Genomic DNA, 21,099 nt, shown 5'->3' on the forward strand with positions numbered 1-21,099 from the left:
GTGCATGTCTAGAAACTGTGTGATAGTCCTACCATAGTAGATGAATGGAAAATTTAAAACTGAACCTGCTTAACTGAACAGTATTGTGGGGTGGGCTATGTATGATATATCATAAACAATAAGCTGCGGGGGAATTTTGAATCGCCTTGAGGGCCATGATTGCCCCTCGGGCTGGACACAGGAGAAGTATCAGTTGGTTGCAATCTGCAACCTCACTATTAGATACCACTAAGGCCTAAACACAGGACCTTTAAAGCCTATTTTTAATCATTACATCAAGTTACAGGCTTTTCCATTAAAATCCAATTCATGCCTTACAAATTAACTGATGTACCTCTTGATTTTGGCTCTTGTGTCGTTGGCCAAGCTGTGCTGCAGGCCAGATGGCATCTGTTTCTGAGGCGCTGTGTTAAATCACACAGATTTTCACAAGACAGGCACAGCGTTCTGTAAGGAGGAAGATTCAGAATCCTGCTGAAAACTCACAGTGTGAATAGGTAGTCAACTCCGCAGTAACTTTGTCCTCATGATTAGAGCATGACGGCACAAAGGAGGGTTTAAAAAATCACATGTGCATCAAGAGCCAGTGTCACTCAATTATTTGCCACCATTATCATGTAGCAGGAACATTTTTATGATATGAATAAAACATGCAAGTGAAGAAGATCAACATTCTCCTAAAACAACTTCATACAGAATAGCAGATGCACTCTGTAAGTTAGTGAAGACAGTGTTTGGCTAAAGAGGCTGTCTATACCTATAATAAGCCTTTTATAAATCTAAAGCTTTCCATTTTTCATTTTATGAACTGGAATAAGAGCTGCTTCAACTGAGATAAAGACAGAGCATGGAGGAGGCATAAAACATGGTATTAAAAATTGAATTTAAGGTAAAATCCTGGTGCTCAGGTAGATTTTGTGTTCCTCGAATGAACTACTTCCTCAGGCAGCTTGTAGCATTAAAGAGTCAACTCTATTCTTATTCTTCTTCTCAATTTGACTAAATTAACTATGAACTCAATGACTTTGTATTCAAGGGTAGATGAACCTTTATCTGACGTTTCTATCCAGCAGCCTCATGACTCAGTCATCCCAGAAAGAAATGCTGCGTCTCACTCTTCAGCCTGCTGCATCGGTGCTCGCTGTGGATCGACCAGACTTTCCTGATGCATGCCAAAACTTATCGCGTTGGCACCTCACAAAAAACATAATATTTACTGGCTGGATGACTCCGGGGTCTCCAACTGCACAGCAAGACGCCGTTTCTCAACCGCTTTCTGGGAACTGAGATTAGGAGTAATTTCAGATGTTTTAGCGATTGCCAAGTCTCCCAGAGTTTAACTGAGTCCAAACCCAAGTTTTGTAGAGTCAGTCAGTGAGATCAAATCTGTCTATAAAGCATGCTGCATATGGAACACACTGATTGCCTCAAAATGATCACTATTGCTTATGACAGGCTGTAATATATCTGTGTGCCTGTGCAAGTGACCCGGACACACTGACGTTCATAAAGTGGTCATTTGAGTTGGATTACAGAATTGTATATGCGAGGCTGCAATTATCCCAGATAGCAAAGTTACTCAGATTTCATTTGGTTATTACATGGGGCGCATTTGGACTGTAAATACGTGTTCACATCATGTATGACATTGTTCAGTCGGCTGACCTGATTTATATTCTGGTTTCAGGATTGTGTTATTTTTATCAAAGGGGCATTTATCATGTTGATTTTAAATTATTTATGAGTGATTAACTTCATCATTATTTTTTATTAACATTCATCTCACTGTTAGTGATCTTTTAATGTTATCCTGTGAAACACTTTGTGAAGTCAGTTTCAACATGAGCACTATGAATGCATCATTGATACCTCTAAAGTTGAATAATCAGAACGATTGAGATTTTACCATGATGACGGTATGCAAAAATGAGATGAATTAGTGGTACGGACACTGCAGATATTTACGGCCGTGTGTATTGACAGCTGCTGCAGCACTATTGGAGAACCTCACTGATACCACACAGTAACTGAAATTGCTCTTTCTTTACCGTATGTTCATAGATAGGTCTAATAAGTGGTAGAGAGGCACAAGTATAGATATGCAAACCAATGTTTGAAGGCGTTTCTGCATCCATTTATGTTGAAGTGTTGGTGTGGAAATCAGGCTTGTGTCCATGCACCAGTGCCATAGTGATCGAGATTTATAAAACAGAAACAGGTGTACACACTGCATTATAAATCTGACAAAAATGCACCTTTCTGGCTTTATGCATTCACACAATTTTAGTTGTGAATCTACAGAGTTTTACGCTTCTGGTCCATGGTCTCACTCCCAACTCGTCAGAGTCGGATGCAGAGGGCTGCTAACCATATGTCAGATTCTGACACTCCGAAGCATCCCTTTAGCAGCAATATGTGTTTTAAGGAAGTAAACCTTAAAACAAATTAAACATATGCTGGAAGTTTGAAAAGAGACTGTGTGCATTCAACAAGTGGTATTGTACATTTCCTGTGGAAACATAACATCATTTTGAAAAGCCACTGCATGTAACAAGTGTAATGTGACACAGTGAAGATCTTAAACTGATAACTGATGCTGGAGAGATATTTAAGGCATCATACTTTGATGTGTAAGAGCACTGAAAAAGCCTCTGTCTTTGTCAAGTTGGTAGTAAGAAGCTTTGTGTGTGTGTGTGTGTGTGTGCGTGTGTGTGTGCGTGTGTGTGTGTGTGTGTGTGTGTTTTTAAGCATTACAATTACGCTGCGTCTTTCATTATCTTGCTTCCAAAACAAACTCTGGTGCTATTCAGATCAAGGGTTTTTCGACATGAGCCAGTTGTGCTCATGGAAACATGACTGCTGTTATCCACAAGGGTGGCTAAAATCGACACAAGATGATAGTCTTTGTAGTTGCTTTAATATACAAAGACTTTGTATCACAACTTTTTTTTTTACTTTCTTTGACAGTCGTTCATTGATTTCCCTTCAACACTGCATAACTGACAATTCTCTTTTCTGCTACTGACTGGCTGCTTTTCTGACTTTTCTCAGATAAGACAACTTAAGATTTACATGTGCAGGATCTTTAATGTTTGCCTGAGGGAAACCTATGTACTGACATGTCATTTACAAATTTCTTTTTCTTAATTACGTTTTCCAAATAACTCTCTTTGTTGCTGAATAGCACAATATAGTTTGTGAACTGCTGAACCTGGAAACGTCCGCCGTCCCCGATGGCTCATTCTTAATGCTGCTAATAATATTCCTTTTATCAGAAATGTTTTAAAACATGTTGACAAAAAAGCTTCAGCCATCTGATAAGCATGAATTCACATCTGCTGGCTTTCAAACACTTTGAAGCTATTGAACTGTACTCTTGAGGTCACATAGTTTATGTATTTGAGACAGATGCTTGTGATGGTGCAATATTTTTGTGAGATGTATAAATATGTCATATGGACATTTGAGGACATTTTGTTCTAGATAAAAACACAAAACTGATAACATCCTCTGCACAGACAATGGCTGCACATGACTGATCTTTTCAGCGTGTGCTTCAAATCTCAAACTGGTGCACAAACAGATGTTTTCTGACATCTGAATTAGTAGTGTGCAGAGCACAGTTTTTCCCATGTTCTGCTTGCTATTATATCAAATCACAAAAGGAAATACACACATGCACAAATCATTACATTTTTTCTTATTCTTAAAGAAGAAAACTAAACAAAATAAGTACCATACAGCACACTATCTTGTCCCCCATGAGCCAGTTCATAAGAATGACCACTTAATTTATTAATTTCAAGTTTTTCACTCAGAATATTCCCAACATCTCAAGAGACTCGCTCTTGGCCTGCATGCATCACATCATCTCAGATACCATCTGCTTTGGACAAGACAATGAGTGTAGTATTTTAGCTCCTATCTGCCTGCATCTTTGAAATTACAAATTGCTCTCATCTCCTCATCTGCTCCACTTTCCTCGGCTTCCACCTCATTTCCACAGCAGTAGATAAATATGCATCAACTGTCAAATGTGCCTCCTTTGGGTTAAGAATATGCACATGAGAGACAAAACACAGAAATGGAAGATCACTTCCACTATGTCTCTCCTTTTAGAAAATTTTTGAAAATTTTTGTTCATTTCAGTTTGAAGATACGTACAGTAGCACTCTATCTCAGAGGCTATTAGACGTGCATCTCAGCAGTGTGAACTGTATACTATATTTCATGAGTACTTATTTCCCATGCTGTACTTTCTGATGTGTCCCAGCTGTTAAACATCTGCAGACTTGTGTTTCCTGCCCCGAGTAAAAAGGTCTTTCTATTCATGAACACATTTCCCATGCTTGCGTGCTGCAGCCTGATCCTGCTGCCTCCATGCTCTGCGCCCCATCTCCGAGGCCTGTAATCTGACCCCGGACCCAACTGGGTGCACAACACAGATCTTGTTGCTGGCCGTCCACAGTGCCACAAGGCACGCTGCCTAATAGTTATGAGACATGCCGCCCCCCCTCGCAGCTGCAAATCCCTTGTCACTGTAGACAGAGGATGAACAGCAGTGTGCAGGCTCCTCAAGTTAAGTTGGCATTTCCTTCAGCGACTTCTTCACATTGATAAGAGTCTTCCCAGGGGACACGGGGGGGCCAGAGTGCAAAGGAGGGGGGGCACCAGTGTAATTGCTGATATCACGTGAGTGCGTAAAAACCTCTTGCCAGAACCCATTTGTCAGAGTTTATCTGTTATGTGGAAGACCATAGAGAGCTGGGTCCCTTGAGATGGCGAGCCCCTCACCCTCTCTAACCTCACCCCCGGCAGAGTCATAAAGCTTCTGGGTATCTCTGCGGTGAAAGTGGACAAAGTCACGACAGAAAGGACCTAGATTCATTCTGGTCACAGTGTGGGAATATGTCCTCTCAGGAAGGAGTAGGATAATAAGAAGAGGATGAAAACCACAGGGAAGAGAACAAGGGGGAGGGGGGAATCACTTGTAAGAGCACCATCAAAGGCGGTAGATGTGGGACTGCTCCTTCCCCTCAGTTCCCCTGGTTGAGAGACAGGGGAACCCCCTTTGGTTTGAGTCCCAGGGTTGAATTCTAAATAATGGCCCATTTAGTCTCCTGCCGAACCATTTTAGTCTCCAGGCCATCCCGCATATACATTTCTGCGTGTTATGACCACACTGTCACAGTTTCCCATAAATCACCAGCATTCATCCGCTGTGTGATTAATCTCTCCATCTGCGGCGTGCTGGCTGCGCAGGTGCCTGTGGGCTGGTGTTTCTTTACAGCCAGGTGTATTGGAGTGCTGATGGGGAGACCCCAGAGGTTAGACAGTGGAACATTAGAGCAGAGTGGCAATTGTTCGGTTCCAAAATATGTCAAAATGATAGATGAGTTCAGTGCTAAGTGCTTGCTTTTGTATGTTGGGAGAACACAGGATTAGGTATAAACAAAAGACTGAGTCTTCTCTGATCACAGGCACAAAGACACCTGATGAATGTCTTGGATTCATGTCTGACAAATTATGAAATCCTCTTTTTTGCATCCAGTTAATATCAGAGGGTTTTCCTTTCTAAAAAGCTCACCTATGTCACTTACTGTTTCTTCTGTATTAATACAGTAGTACCAGTTTGAAAATAAGGGTCAAACCTCTAAAAGGCACTCTATGGCCCATTTCTAATGGTGGCTAACATGCCACAAAAATCAAAACTAACTCTGACATCCCCTACTATCTGAAACCACTGCACTTCTCTGGCAAACAGTCGTCAGATTGTTGCTGTGGGAATATCTTTCCTTAACTATAGGTGTTAACCATCAAGTTTACATAAAGCATTTGAGGGCATTTTACTTTAAATTTAGATGTCAAAATAAATCGCCTGCAAGCAACTGGAATCATCTATAATCAGATTCATAATGAGATTATAAAACAGTTTTTGTTCTTACTTCAATTGGTATAAAAGCCTAGCTGCAGCTACATTTGTGTATTTTTGCTAGATTTTCAGCCCTTTCTCACTGAAAAAAAAGCCATATACTGTAGGTCGACTGTGTAAGCAGCTTACTATGACCCATACTTACGTTTACTGTAAGGAGGCACCCTCTAGAGTCCATAGTAAATATCATGGTAGCAGAGGAGGAAATGTGAAGTAATGTGATATTAGAAGCAACAAACTCCACATTATGATGTAGAAAAATTTAAGGGCTCCCTGTAGGGTGGGAAGGAGGTGTGGTGGATGCGTTAAAAAAGCACAGGACTTTCACCTAGGAGAGCAGTGTTTGTGCCCTTAAGTCAATGTTGACATCTATTAATAACAATATAGCATAGTATTCTAATATGTGTAGCATATTGTGCTAATGACACTTGATGTGGTGCACGTGACGTGTAGTATGTGATGTGTGTCACATTTGTCACTTCTGTCACATGACTTTCGTCTCTTTACGTAAGTAAAAAATGAACTTATTCAAGCCAAACCATGATGTTTTTCTCAAAACCTAATCATCTAGTTTTCTCGCCTCAAACTAATCACAAAGTTTTATAGTGTAACTGTGGCCATTTCATAATGGTAATGACGTTTTTAAAGCGGTGACCAAGGTGACGCAACACGTTCTCATCCCAACAAGTTACAGCTTTGTCAGGGACTTCTGCATCTACATATTACGTGTTAGGTATCCTCCTGCGTCTGTTGCTTATGCACCTGGATGCCGCTACCATGATGTCAGCAATACATGCACATGGTGTAATGATGTGGCATGTGACTGTGTTTAGACAACAACAGCAGGGATAGTTAGGTTTAGGTCAAGGAGCATATGGTTGCACATGGTAAGGTAAGGTAAGGTAAGAAAAACCATCACACTTAAATGGGAAGCGAACTCAGTACTCCTGCATCAAAGTTCGGGTTTGTGGGACCCATCCACCTCCCAGCCCCTCCCCTACAGCGTTGTAACTTTTTCAGGTATGAGAAGAGGTAATGTGGAATTTACTGTAAACCAAGTAGTAGTTGTTTTATTTTATTTTCTTACAGTATTTACCAAATGATATGTCTAATTAATGAAGGAGCAGTTCTGTGTCTGATAACATGCATACCATTTTAGCAATCCTGCTGATATGAAAGCACTCAGTACTTCCTGAACACAGCCTTCAAACCCTCATCGGCACCACTTTGTCATCTGTGTGTGTGTATGTGTGTGTGTGTGTGTGTGTGTGTTTGCCATCAGGCCACTACTCCCCTCCTTTTAATCCAGGGTCATTCAGGTCTGGTAACACATGGAGCCACAGAATGTAAACACAGCCTTATTAACACTGCTGGACTCAATAATCTTCCTCAGTAACCTTCAAGCATGACTCGGGCTTCAGCCTCAGATGTGCACTGGGCTTTATCTCTTTCTGCAGTGAACACTGTACAGCAATCCAAAGTTTATAGTCAACACTTTTCTAAATTTGATTGGTTTGATTTTTAATTGACTTCAGTGTTTTGAAGCTTCACACTGCATTGAGATTATACTTTTGTCAAAAAAAAACATTTTAAAAAAACTGTATTTAAAAAGAATGAATGACTAAGCGGAGAGACAGTTGTAGTGTGTTTACAAGCTGTTTAATGGAATGTAACCCCGGACGATGATAAGGGTTGCAAATGGGATGATCCTGATGTTTTTCAGAAAACATGTTGACTGTTGCCCTGAATTCCCTCCAAAACTTTACCCCAAATACTCAGTTTCTTTTCAAGGTTTTTTTTTCTGTCTGTTAATAATACACACCAATTGTAATACAATGTGATTAAGAACTGTACTGCTTCTATAAGTTTATAGAGCACTGCATCAATTTAGCATTGCATTCACTTTTATATCGCTTGCGACAGACTTTTTCTTTAACTATCAAAATCAGTGAGGAAGATCCAGTGACATTGTGTCTTTTTTCCCACTAATTATTTAACCTTACACCTACATTACCCACAAAGCAATTCCAACTCCAACAGTTTGGTCAGATAATGTGTGTTATGTTAGTAGTGGCTAATGTAACCTTCAGCCATAGCTCAGGCCCCCAGGAAATGTGCCGGACTTCCAGACTAATTTTTGTTGTGGCCCATCGACAGAATTACAACTTCCCATCAGTCCATCATTTGACACCATTGGGCAAAAAAAGACCCACAGACTCACACTGTTAAAGAGACAAAATTTGTGGAAGGGCACAACCCCTGTCAGAGTGAAGAAGGATTTGATCCATTTGATCTGGTAACATTTGGAAAGTCTGGAAAAGCAGCAAGATTGAATAATTTCCTCCCCATTCAAGTTAGGGGAATGCTATGGTGGAAGTAGCCGGCTCGACAGGTGGAAGTCTCTGGTGAACCTGCTCTATGACAGTGCCGATCATCTGCACAGTTTGATATATGGCACTTTTTTGGCTTTATGTGCCACTCAGCAACTTAAACGGAGTCCTGTCTCCAAAGCTGTTTCCAGTTGTCTTTGAACATCCATGCTCTGGCCTCAAACAGACATGAGAAGCGGGCTACAGAGGTCTAGAAAGCTGAATTCATGGTCATATTTGTTTATTTCTGACCTGGTAGTCCTCTGCCCCATCAGATAGGTAACTCATGTGGCATCTCTTAGTATATGCAAAAGTACACCACAATTTTTTTTTACACACTTTGTTGTGTAAAATCAGTGCAGTCCCCCTTTAATTGGATCACATTAAACTATTTTGTTTATTGTCAGGGATTGTACTGAACAAAATATTTACTTGTCCCCATAGACTTCTCTTTTGACTGCTACCCTCAGCTAGAAGCAACTTCACTGACTCTTGTAGGGGACTCAGTATCTTGCTAACTTCATGTGAAATTGGGGGCTTTAACCTTGGTGCTTTGATTGAGGGATGATCTTTCTGACCATCCTGGAATCCTAGTTGCCTAAACAATCTCAAACCTTATCTTGGATGATGGCAAGGCAACTTGGATATTTAACAGGCAACCATATAAGCCTTATATCTCATTCCTTTGCTCTCCCGCCTCAGGATAGTCAGTCAGTCTCATCTCCACTGGGAGCTCCTGTTCCTCCTCTTGCTGATCTGTTTACAGACTACGACCAAACACCCGGTGACTGGCCCACAGTTCTTCTCTGTCTGTTTACGCTGTAAGCCAGAGTACGCACGTCAGAACCAAGCCACAGGAGCCAAGGGGTTGGGCTCTTGGGAAGGCAAAGCTAAGGCCCGGGGGAGCTGCAGGTGCATGAGGCGGAGCGTAAGAGTCTGAGTATTTATGGTGCAGTGCCAGCCCCAGAGGCATGATGAGAAGGGTGGGCGTGGACCAGTCCCTCCAGTCTGATCTCCATGGTTACTCTTCCTGCCAGGGTCAAACCCTACATCAACAACAGGAGCAAAATAGCTAAGTCAAAGTATCTCCAGTCCACCTAGAAAACCCAGCCACCCAGCACTTGTTCATCTTAAGTGGGAATCGCCACAACATGACGTTTTTATCAAATCGCCTTGTTTGTGTTTTTCCATGAGAAAGTTGAGAGCTCTTGGACCGGCTCCATCTCACAGCTCTGTACCTAATACAGTGCCTCCCACAAAAAGGGCTCCTTCGTCATGTGATCGGGCTCGGGGACAGCCACCCTTCCCATGGTGCTCGTGTTCCTCCACATGTCCCTGGGGGGACGGAGGGCCAGGTTTGACTGAATGAGGGAGGGAGACAGAAACAGAGTTGGTGCAACAGCACGAGAACGAGACAGAAAAAGAGAGACATCTGCTTCTCATCTCAATGGGAAAATTCCCCCGATCATGGAGATTAGGATGGAGTCCCCCAGACAGAGCATGCTGGCTCCTTCGAGGCTCACCATTTGTAAGCAGGCTCCCTCAGGCTTCGTTGGCTCAAATCCAGAGTAACCCATTTCAGTGAGTGAACCTCTGCGTGACACACCCCCAACAAACCAAATACAAAATCGACATCATTAACCTTATTGTGTGCTTCCACTGGTTTCATTTTGGGGAAATTATGATGCTGCAATGAATTCTCATACAATAGTTTGTTTGATATCCTATGAATTAGTGCCCCATGAATGACGTTATGTCCAAATGTACAGTTGCATAATTAACACATAGTTATGGAGGTCAGGTTGAAGCAAGTAAAGTTACTGTGGATAGTTTTAGGAAAAGAAACATGGTGAGGACGTACCTTAAAATGACTCAAAGCTCATATGGTTCATCACTGGTGTCCTGAGAAAGTCCCGGGGGAAAGTCCTGTGTTTTGTGACCCATTCCCCACCCCAACCTGCCTCCTAACTGGACTGCTTGGGACTGCTTCTACTACTGCTTACTACTGTCCTCATAAGGGTTGTGGGGGGGCTGGAGCCAGTCCCAGCTGTCATCGGGCAGAAGGCGGGGTACACCCTGGACAGGTCGCCAGACTATTGGAGGGCCGACAAATATAGACAGACAACCTTTCACGCCTAAGGGCAATTTTAGAGTATCCAATCAACCTGACCTGCATGTCTTTGGACTGTGGGAGGAAGCCGGAGACCCCGGAGAGAACCCACACAGACACGGGGAGAACATGCAAACTCCGCACAGAAGGGCCCCCGCCCACAGACCGAACCCCGTTCCAACCCAGTTTTGACCCGGAGACCCTCTTGCTGTGCACCTCACGCCACTGTGCCGCCCTGGCTAGTCATTATGTGGAATTTCTACAAATTTTGGTGCATTTCTTCTCATAGGAAAACAAACAAAGGGTAGATCAGAAAAGCCTGAAATGAAACATTTTTGTGTGCTGTTACACAGGTTGGATTAGGTTTAGGAAAAGAAACATAGTGAAGATGTACCTTAAAATAACTAAAAGTTCATTTAAAGACACAAACACAAGTCTCCTGGGTGAAAGTCCTGTGTTTATTTGACCCATCCACTACCCCAACCTGCTTTCTTACGCAGACTTTGGCTCTTTATGCACCTTATTTACACCTGTCAGTACATTGGTCACATGACTGCAGCCTTCTAAAATATGTGGTTGTATGAATTTTGTGCATTACGTTTCATTCTAAAAACATATGAACAGTACATTAACAGCCTACATGTTTGGGTGTTGTAGTTACATAGGTTAAGTTTAGGCAAGTAAAGATACATGGGTTAGGTTTAGGAAAAAAACAGTGTAAAGACATCCCTTAAAGTAACTCACTTGATTCACTTGATTTCAAGAAGAAACAAACTCCAGTCTCCCAGAGGAAAGTTTGTTTTACGCATCTACAATCCCAACCTACATCCTTACACTGACCTTCGTTCTTTCCACTCCCTCCTTTTTTGTGTCCGTCAGTGCATTGGCCATGTGATCGCAGCCTTTCTGATTACATGGTTCATGCATATTTATATGAATTGTGATACATTAGGCCGGAGATATACTTGCTGTTAACTACACATATGTATAGGTGTGATGGCTGCCAAGCATTCCTTACATCGGTTTCAGGCGTCGGCTGTGCACGTCCTCAAAAATTAACGTGACGTGGATGCAAGATGCAGTATATGTATAAGCAGCAGGGGCAGTGTAGAGGCAAAACTGATGTGACAGAGGCAGACAAGAGACACGTACTCCCCATTGGATCGACAGGCTTGATTTAGAGGCCATATGTACCACAGACGTTGTCGCAGCTGTCGCCTTTTCTGCTGTGATCTCAGCATTAACATGATAGTAACCTCCTCGAGTGTCACCACGTTTGTTGTTTACATCCCACACATCTGATAGTTGTTTATGGCCGGAGCTCTCTCGTGTGTCTTCTAGAGGTATCCACCAGCAACACGTGTCGCGTATAAGCAAGTATATACAAAAATGCTCATGATGCAGCAGGACACGTGCACAAATGCAAGGTTAAACAGCAAGTAAATGTCTGGCCTTACTTTTCATACATGTCTGTACAAACAATGCTCGAGAACATAACGGATATTGTGATATCTCAGGAAACAAACCTGACATTAACATGTGTTGACTGTGTCTCGACTGTGTCTCGTGATGTCTTGGCCTCACCACCACACTGTCATTCCTCTTGTTACTACAACGCCCGGGGGTGCTGCTCTGTTTATTTTCTCCTGATTAGCGCTGCACATTTTCACTCGTTCACGGCTCAGGGTGTCGGGATTCAGTTAGGGGTCTGTGTTCATTCAACATCAGCTCTTTCCACTGTGGTTCAAAGCTTATCATGACACCCTCAACCCCCCGACACTCACAGTGCCAGGTCTGCTCCCTAACACCCAGACGAGACTCGCCCTCTGCCTGTGTTGATCTTACCGCTGAAACTGTCAAACACCAGCTCTCAATCATTTCCCCGAGCCGATCATTGAGGAGATTAAAAGCATTCTCCATCAGTAACAGATTTGTGTAGTCTGAAAGCAATCATGCCTGTAATCATGCATGATATTTCTTGGATGTCACAGTCTGACAGACAGGATGGATGGCCTGCTCTTCATCAGTGATGCATGTTGAAAGGACCTCACAGTAGGTTTCTAAAGAAAAGAGTCTTGGCTTTGCGACAGTGCTAAGCACACCGCATTACTGGAATTTCTGCAAATGTAATAAGGTAATTGAGAGGTCTTGTGGTGTAATGTCAGAGCTGTGGAGAACTTGTAGAGCAAAATCACCACATCAGTGATCGGCTTTTATTTGGACACAGAATCCAACTAAAAAATCACTGAAATGTAATCACCAAATCAGTAAGAAGGCACTATTTTAGGTCTGCAATCATCTTCAATCATTTCCAAACACTTGAGGAATATGTCTGGATGAGATGAGGATTTCTGTGCGGTGTAGCTGACATCAGAAACTACAGAGCAAGAAAAGAATAACTTCCAACTTCTCCTCCTTTCTCACAACCCCCGCCTCACCATCCTGGAACATGTGTATTTATTTGCTTATTTTCCTTTTTAGGGTAATGGAAAATTAAACATCATCCGATGTCACTGAAAATGTTTTTTCTCTGCAAATGGAAAATCATACAGATTTTTATCTCAGGCTTATTTAGCCGAGCGAAGTGAGAATATCATTTCAGATGCAGTGATCATACTTCTTTTTATCCATTGCATTTGCTTAAACTTATTATAAAGCATGTTCATCCCGTCCGACTGTTTTATCCACCCTGGTGGTCCTCATTTATCTGTCCCCTCTGGGCACTGCGCCATCTGGGATTGGTTGTCTCCACCATCTCCCTGGCAGCCACACTTGCAGACCAGACAGTTAATCGCAGGAGTAAAACAACAAACATACACATTGTCTTGAGTAATGAAATGGGTCTCTGCAAGTGCACAGTAGCCACAAAGTAGAGAGGAGTGCAGACATTTTTTTTAAGTGCACTGAATCAACTGATGATAATAAAAGGCAGTGCTGCCAAATTCCCATCAGTGGGCTGTATTATTTATTATTTCAAGTTATTAACTTCCCCTAGCTCTCTGACCTCCACCCACCCTCTCTGTGCTCTGCTCTCATTTTCTTTTTCCTTGTTCTACAAGCTATAGCTATTTGAGTAAATGTATTTCTCTACACATAAATAAATCCCAGCGCACAATTTTGCTTGGCTGCAGTTTGTGTAAACACTTGAGCACAGATGAACTTAACCTAACACTTGCTGAGGCCACGGCCTACCTCTGTACTTTTTCTCTAAGGGCTGCTCTTCTGACAGTCATTCGGTCATTTTACCACCATACCTCAAAGTCACTGCTTTTGAAAATTAATCTCCAGATAGAATTAGAGTGAGTCATTCCAGCTTTCTTGTATCACAAATGTTTTGACATTTTAAAGATCAGGCCTCATAAATTAATTTTTTATCAGTCCTTTTAATCAGGAGTTGTTTGATATTTCTTTGTTTTTGTATGAATTAGCAAACTTGATATCATTTTTAGTGAGCTTTAGAGGCACTTAAGCAGATTTTATTTGGAGTGATCCAGGCTAGCTGTTCAGTAGGCCTCGAGAAAGTTAGCCAGGCTTTGAAGCCAATTTTAATAGTGCCCAAATGGTCGAATTACAGCCTCTGGGTTGGTCACATAACACCATTGGGCCTAAAAAGACTTTTTCCCATAGACTTACCAGGGGTGAGAATCATCAGATTTCCCATGATACCTATATTATTATGATACTTACATCACATTGTGGGCGGCTGCGGCTCAGGTGGTAGAGTGGGTTGTCCACAAATCAGAGGATTGGTGGGTCAATCCCTGGCTCCTCCAGTCAACATGTCAAAGTTTCCTTGGGCAAGATACTGAACCCTAAATTGCTCCCAATGGCTGTTTCATCAGTGTGTGAGTGTTTCTAAGACTTAGTAGCAGGTGGCACCTTGCACTGTGGCTTCAGGCCACCAGTGTATGAATGAGTATGAATAGGTGAATGTGATTCGTATTGTGAAAGCATTTTGAGAGACTGAATGACTAGAAAAGCTAAGTAACGTGATAACATATATTTTGATATATTGCAATTTATTACCTTTTTTTAGCTGCATACTGCCTGTCCAAAGGGAAACTTTGAAAACTGTCCAGATGTTGACAGCCTGTTTATCTCAAATAGATCTTTTTTTAAGCAAAATGTATATAGTGGACTAAAAAAAGCAATTGATTTTATTTTTCTTGTGGGCCACTGAAAATGAATTTAGTATTTGCAATATGAATGATTTTTCATAATTTAAAAAAAATTGGCTTCCTTGTATCAATACAACACACACAAGAAACTTTTTTAACATTGTGACCCTGCAAGATGACTTTTGTGATTTGATCGATTTGGTCTAATAACATTTTGTTTTCGAGCTTTTTTTGGCTTCTTTTGCCAGTGAGCAACTTTGATAGGAATGAACTAGCACTGCCTTGAACACTTTATCCAGTTCCCTTTATACATCCTTCCATCTTTATGCTAAGCTAAGCTAAGCTAACCAGCTACTGACCTTACAAACATGTGCATTAAACACCATACCAGATCAAGGAGGTGGTTAGCCTAGTTTAGCTCAGCATAACGACTGAAGGCAGGGGAAAAAAAGCTGGCCTGGCTCTGTCTAAAGTTCAAAAATACTACCAGCACCACTAAAGCTCACTAAGTATTGTATTTTGTCAGCTTAAACAGAAAATGCCAATTTTGTGGTATGGCCAGTTACGTACTAGAGCTATTTCGGACACAAAAGTGCTGGATGGGTGGATAAACTGTTCATTAAGACAGACTGGTTCAAGTTTGGGAACAGCCACAACAGATCTAATCTAAGGATCTCTGTGTCTGTCCATGAGTCTGTGCACCCCCAACAAGCACAGCGGCAGCAGCTCTCTGAAAGGAAACTGAGTGTTTGTCTAAGATACAATTTCATCACCTCTACAAGCTGCGGGAACAAGGGCCCGAGGTCTGCAATATAGAAGAGGAAAACAGCACAGAGAGTGAGTTATCACGGCTTGTGTCACTGCCAGTTGTAAAAGCCGTTGGCTTTATAAATGAAGAGCGAGCCGCACAAACTGTGCGGAAGTGGTCCTGCAGTCAGAGAGCAGGTTATAACTCAGGCCTGTGGTGATACTCTAAACTCCATGAAAAGGTCCCTCATGCGGAGCACATTCACGAGTTCATGGGTTGACGCTGTTGGTGGTGGCTCAGCCCGAGTCATTTAACAGATAAATGAGATGTTTTTTAACATCTCTCTCATGTTAAAGCATTCTCTTCAAATTATAATCCTAAAATTATGTTTAATATAAATATAATGTTCACTTCTACAAGCTCCAGCAGGTGTACCGCAGCAAGCCTCAGGTTATTCTGTAAACACGCTTCTTTGTAAACTCTGACATGCTATTAAAAGAGATTAAGGAGGCAGAGGCTAATGGAATATACACTTTAATAGTGAATGTTGCACTGAGATCGATTGGCAGTGAGATTAGATTTATTTCTAGAAGTGCGGGACACTTGAGTAAACATGGACTCAATCAGGCAGCGAGATTTACTGGACTGCAGTCGCACTTGAGTGCTGCTGTTTGCTTTTTCAGGTTACAGAGTGTTTTTTTAAAAAACCTCAAATTAGTTTATCCTCCCTCAGGGGCTATGTGTAAGAGTTTTAAAAGGTTTCCTCAGAAAACACACACATCAGCCACATTCATAAAGTAAACTCGGGTAAACTAACAGTAGCTGTGCAATTATCGTGAACATGGCATTCAAGTTTTTGTAAGCTCAAATAAACGTTTCTATAGCAGCACATGAACTGAAACCAAGAACATGTTGTAATGCTTGACTGTGTGATGCTGCTGCCCACAATTACAACAGTCAAACATTGTACATTTATCACTGTCTTAAAGGAGAAGTCTGTAGGATTTAGTGGCATCTAGCAGTGAGGATTACAGATGATAATGAGCTGAAACTTCTCCCATATACCAAGCGTGAACTCAGAGGATCCTCTCAGTGTCCTTGGTTTGAAGAGTTTTAACTGGGAGCCACATCACTCATAGAGGCTTCCTCCTCTCCAAAACAAATAGTCCAGAAGATTAAAACAGGCAAAACACTGAATAAACCAGTATCATGTTACAAATCATTGTTTCTCTGATGCTGTTTGGCTTGTTGCAGACAGTCTGCTAGCCTAGCACCTGCTAATATGAGCTCACCTTTTTTTCTCTGATAACTTGAGATTTAAATGTTTAGGAGGTTTTTACCGGAGGCCGAATCATCTGCAGAGGTGTTGTCCTTTCCAAAGCAATCTGACCCAATAATTTAAACTGGAAAAAAACATGGAATAAAGTAGTTTCACCTTAAAAATTAACAATTTTCCCACACTGCTTGTCACTGAGGAGCTGCTTACTACAGTGGCTGATGCCAAAATGCAAACAACCTTATTTAGAGTCAGTGTTTGGTTTGTCCATTCTGGGCTACTGTAGAAACACGGCGGTGCAACATGGCAGTCCCCATGGATGAGGACCTGCTCCATTTAGAGATATGAACAGCTTATTCTACGGTAATAAAACCATGATCATTCTTATTTTCAGGTGATTATACACCTAACAAAACATTTACATTCCATTTCTGCCAACATATTCCCCTAAATCCTACACACAGGACATTAAAGGGGGATTTGGGGAAGATGGTATAAGAGTGGAGTTAATCCTCACATCTAAATTTTGGGAAAGAGAGCGAACAAGCATATTTTCCAAAAATGTTAAAGTTGTGTCAGAGCACAGAAGTATATCAACTTTTTTCTGCTCACATTTCTCCTTTAAGCTTTTGTTAAGTAATGATTTACTGCTATATGGTTTTGCTATAATTGCTCCTCAAATTAAACAGAATAAACTGAGCCACATTTTCATGTGACATCAAGAATTGAATCCTCATGTTGCCCGCAGTTACTGCAGCCAGCTGACATTGTGATGTCCAAGACACAGCTGCGTGAAGTTAAATACTGTCTGGAGATTTCTGCAATGACTGATTCACGATACTTCCAGACTAAAATAACTTCCAATTGTCTGTTTACATGTTGACTGACTTCCCATACAAAATGAGACAATGCTCACACATGCACAGATATGGGCATGAAAACAGGATGACACCTGACAGCCTTGGAACAAAAAAAGGCGTCTGTGACAAAAATATGTCAATGTAGCACAGAAGTGTAAACAGGATTTGACATGTTTTAAATGCAAGAACTTGTTGTGATATAATGCTAATCACCGTAGGCAACAGTAAGCAGCTTTTTACTCATGGCTGGAGCACTTCCTATTTACCACTTATTTCAAATATAGTTTTCTTCACAATAACGCAGTTGGCGCAGGAGGAAAAGATTCATGGTTTGTCACATCTTATTAATGACAGGAAGAAAGGGTCTGGATGTTAAATATTGTCGTATCCTGTTTGGGTCTGCTGTCCAGGTGGTCCAACACGAGAAAATCACGTTACATCATCTCCTAGAATCCTCCTATTCAGGGTGTTTTGTCCATTATGCGTTTGCTTTTGTGATTGTAAAACACGTATTCAGTTTTGAGGCACGCCATTTAAATCAAGGATGATAAACAGACTTTTGTCTCCCTGGCCTGTAAGTATTGTTAATGAGATCCTTCAAAGTAAGAGGTTCTCTGGCTTCCACCTTCCCCTTTAAAGGCCCCGCTGTGGAGGAAACCAAAGCTGCCCCAGCGATGATGAATGGACATCATTAATGTTGTTCATCTGTTTACCTTTTACTCTGCAATCTGGGAAAATGAGGGGTCAACAGCAAAAGGAAAAATGTGCTTACTTTGGCACTCCAGTTTTTGAGAGCCACCCGTTTGGTCCTCACAACATCAAGAGACGCAGCAGGCTGTGAGGGACTTATTTACTCGACCAGCTGACCCTGCCTCAATCACAAAGCCTTATAACAAAATCCAATTAGAGGAGATGTTTAGTTGACATTTTGATCTTTATATTTCCATTTCTGGATCAGTGAAAAGCTTTCAAGCATTCTTTATACTCATGAAGAAAGTCTTTTTTTTTCATCCCTGATCATAACAAGCCCATCTATCTGCACAGTAGGCAGAAACAGCTGCCTATTTATCTTTGAGAACTTGATTTCATTAAAGAGGCATCATTCAGATTGTTTCTTGATTGAATAAATCTTTCAAAACAATATTAAATCAAAGCAGGAATGACACTTTTTTCTCTCTCCAAATACAACAACATTAAAACACATGATTAATCATCCCAGTTGGCAGAAGAAAATGTACGTTTCTGCAATTAGTTTGTCACATTTTTACTTTTCATATGTATCATATCAACGTTTTTGATTTGACGTAGTCGTGATTACATGCAGTATATGAGTTAACCTTGTTATATATTGGGAGATGGAAAGGAAGGTGGACTGCAGTGGTGTAGTGGAGGGTATACCCAGGTATGCGGGATATACACACCTCTTTTTTGGCCGTTTACAGTATACCTACCTATCAGCCAAAAAGCCATTGGAATATATAGGAATGTATACACACTTTCTCCTTCATAACCTATCAGTCTACCACACTCACCTCACCAACTACCACTACACTACTGGTGGGTGGTGTGACACTTACGCAAGAGGACTGCCGGGACCAACAAAATCAAATGTTTTTAGCCAGATTTTGGCAGTATTTCCAGCAATGATTGCATCACTAAAACCAATGTGTTCCAAGTGTTTTTGAAACTAACTGGTTAATGTACATTTACGTGCTTTGTGTTTACCTAACAGCAGCATTTGTGGTCTGCCTCTGTCCCCAGATAAATCACACATTCACAAACATTTTACTGGTGATTTTTTAAGTCCCATCGTATATCTACTGCCAACACTGTCTCCTAGAAATTATTGTTACTAAACTGCTTGCTAAATTACACTGTTGTGGCAACATAATTGCTGCCTTGTTGTCAGAGACGATTTTTTCTTTTTTCTTTTTTGAGGCGAAGAAATAATTCATTAATGTGTCACATGAGATTTAGGTTAAGGTGGTTTACGACGATGGGGGGCATACATAGTGCAGGACCTTTACTCCAGAACTTCAGGTTCACCTTCAGACTCCTAACTTTGGTTTTGCCAACAAAAGCACTTTGGTTAAGGTTAGGGAAAGATTGTGGTTTAAGCTCCATTTTTAGAAAAAAAAATGGAATACAAAGACTGCTGTCTTAGTTTTGGCAACAAAAACACTCTGATTAGGATTGGGGAAAGATCATTAGCTGTTATTAGAAAAGGTCATTTAAAAAATGCCGTGCGAGTGGATACCATATTGCAACATTGCCTATTTTGGTGGAAAACAAATGAAATACGTATACAGTAAACATTTTCTGATACTCTTAGCACCAACATCAACCTTTTTGCAACTTAACAGATCCATCAATTAGCAACGTTTCCTCATTATTTTAATTGAAATCTGCTGTTTTGCTATGCATTACATTTCCCTCAAGACGCATTTGCTGTTTCAAATTAGTTGCAATGTAATATTTAGGAGACAGGGCTGCTACTGGGGCATATATGATTGTGTATGTGAGAACTACAGTACATCACAGCCATCTATTACAAACAAAATTTAAACACTGCAAGTGCATGGGAACCCGTTAGTTTGAAAACCAGTTTGGACATAACACAAGGGCTTTTTTAGTGAGACATCAGTGGCATTTCCAGCCATGACTGTGCCACCAAAACTGGGTATTTTAACCCAAAACATTGTGGTTTTCAGAAATGTTCAGTGCCAACGTTTATTCTGGTGGTTTTGTTGGGTTAACCCTACCATTGTGGTTCTAGCAAAAACAATGAGGGCTTCACGATTCATGTCCTCCTGGAATACGCTATCATGCGAGCCAAGTTTTCTTGTCTTGTCATCATGTAGTCATAGTGCAAACAATTTCAGGGATCCTATTAGGCCCTATAAGCTTGTGCACCTTTGAAAACACAGATAGATCACTGGGCAGATGGCGGTAAGGGTCTGCCTTTGTCCTCTGAGCAAACAGACTGTGCTGCTGCTGTGGGCAGGGAGGAGACGTAACAGTCTTTAGCTCTTCTATTCAAAATATTTGACACAAAACATGAAGATCAGTTGCTCTATATTGGCATAGCTTACTTTTCTTGAAGTTGATGTATTAATTTCACTTCTACTAGATCTTTGGTCCATCTGCACTTGCAATACTGTCGCAGTAAGGTGAAAAGTAAGACAGAAGGGCTGTAAAGAAATAATTGTAGAGTCCAAATCCCTGAAGAGTCTCAGTTTAACTTTGCTTACATTCTGTCTTCTTGAATTTTGAAGAGCATCCATCATTGCCATGTACAAATACATTTTAAGAAAAAAGACTATTGTGATATTGCCCGGTGTAATTAGAGGAAATGTCTTTCACAATCTCTGATTGTTTGTACTTACTGATGCTCTGTGTTAGATGATGGTAAAGGGGGTGGTGGTTTACTGTGCTTTAAGTGTCTGAGATGTTTAGAAACACCACACTCCTTAGTGTGGTCTGTACAATAGCAAGAGCCAGTGGAGCTATTCAGCACTATTGAAGGAATGTGTGGAAGCCCACAAGGAATCCTTTCGTTCTAGGGTTTCTCCAAACACTGAAGTCTCACACTGAAGATTAACTCTATGTGTCAATAGAGATGGAATCTGCCTCTCTGTCTCTGCAAATACTAAAGCCTCAGAGGAAAATCTCTGTGCATCCTGGAG

The sequence above is a fragment of the Plectropomus leopardus genome, chromosome 14, assembly GCF_008729295.1.
Source record: "Plectropomus leopardus isolate mb chromosome 14, YSFRI_Pleo_2.0, whole genome shotgun sequence".
Lineage (NCBI taxonomy): Eukaryota > Metazoa > Chordata > Actinopteri > Perciformes > Serranidae > Plectropomus > Plectropomus leopardus.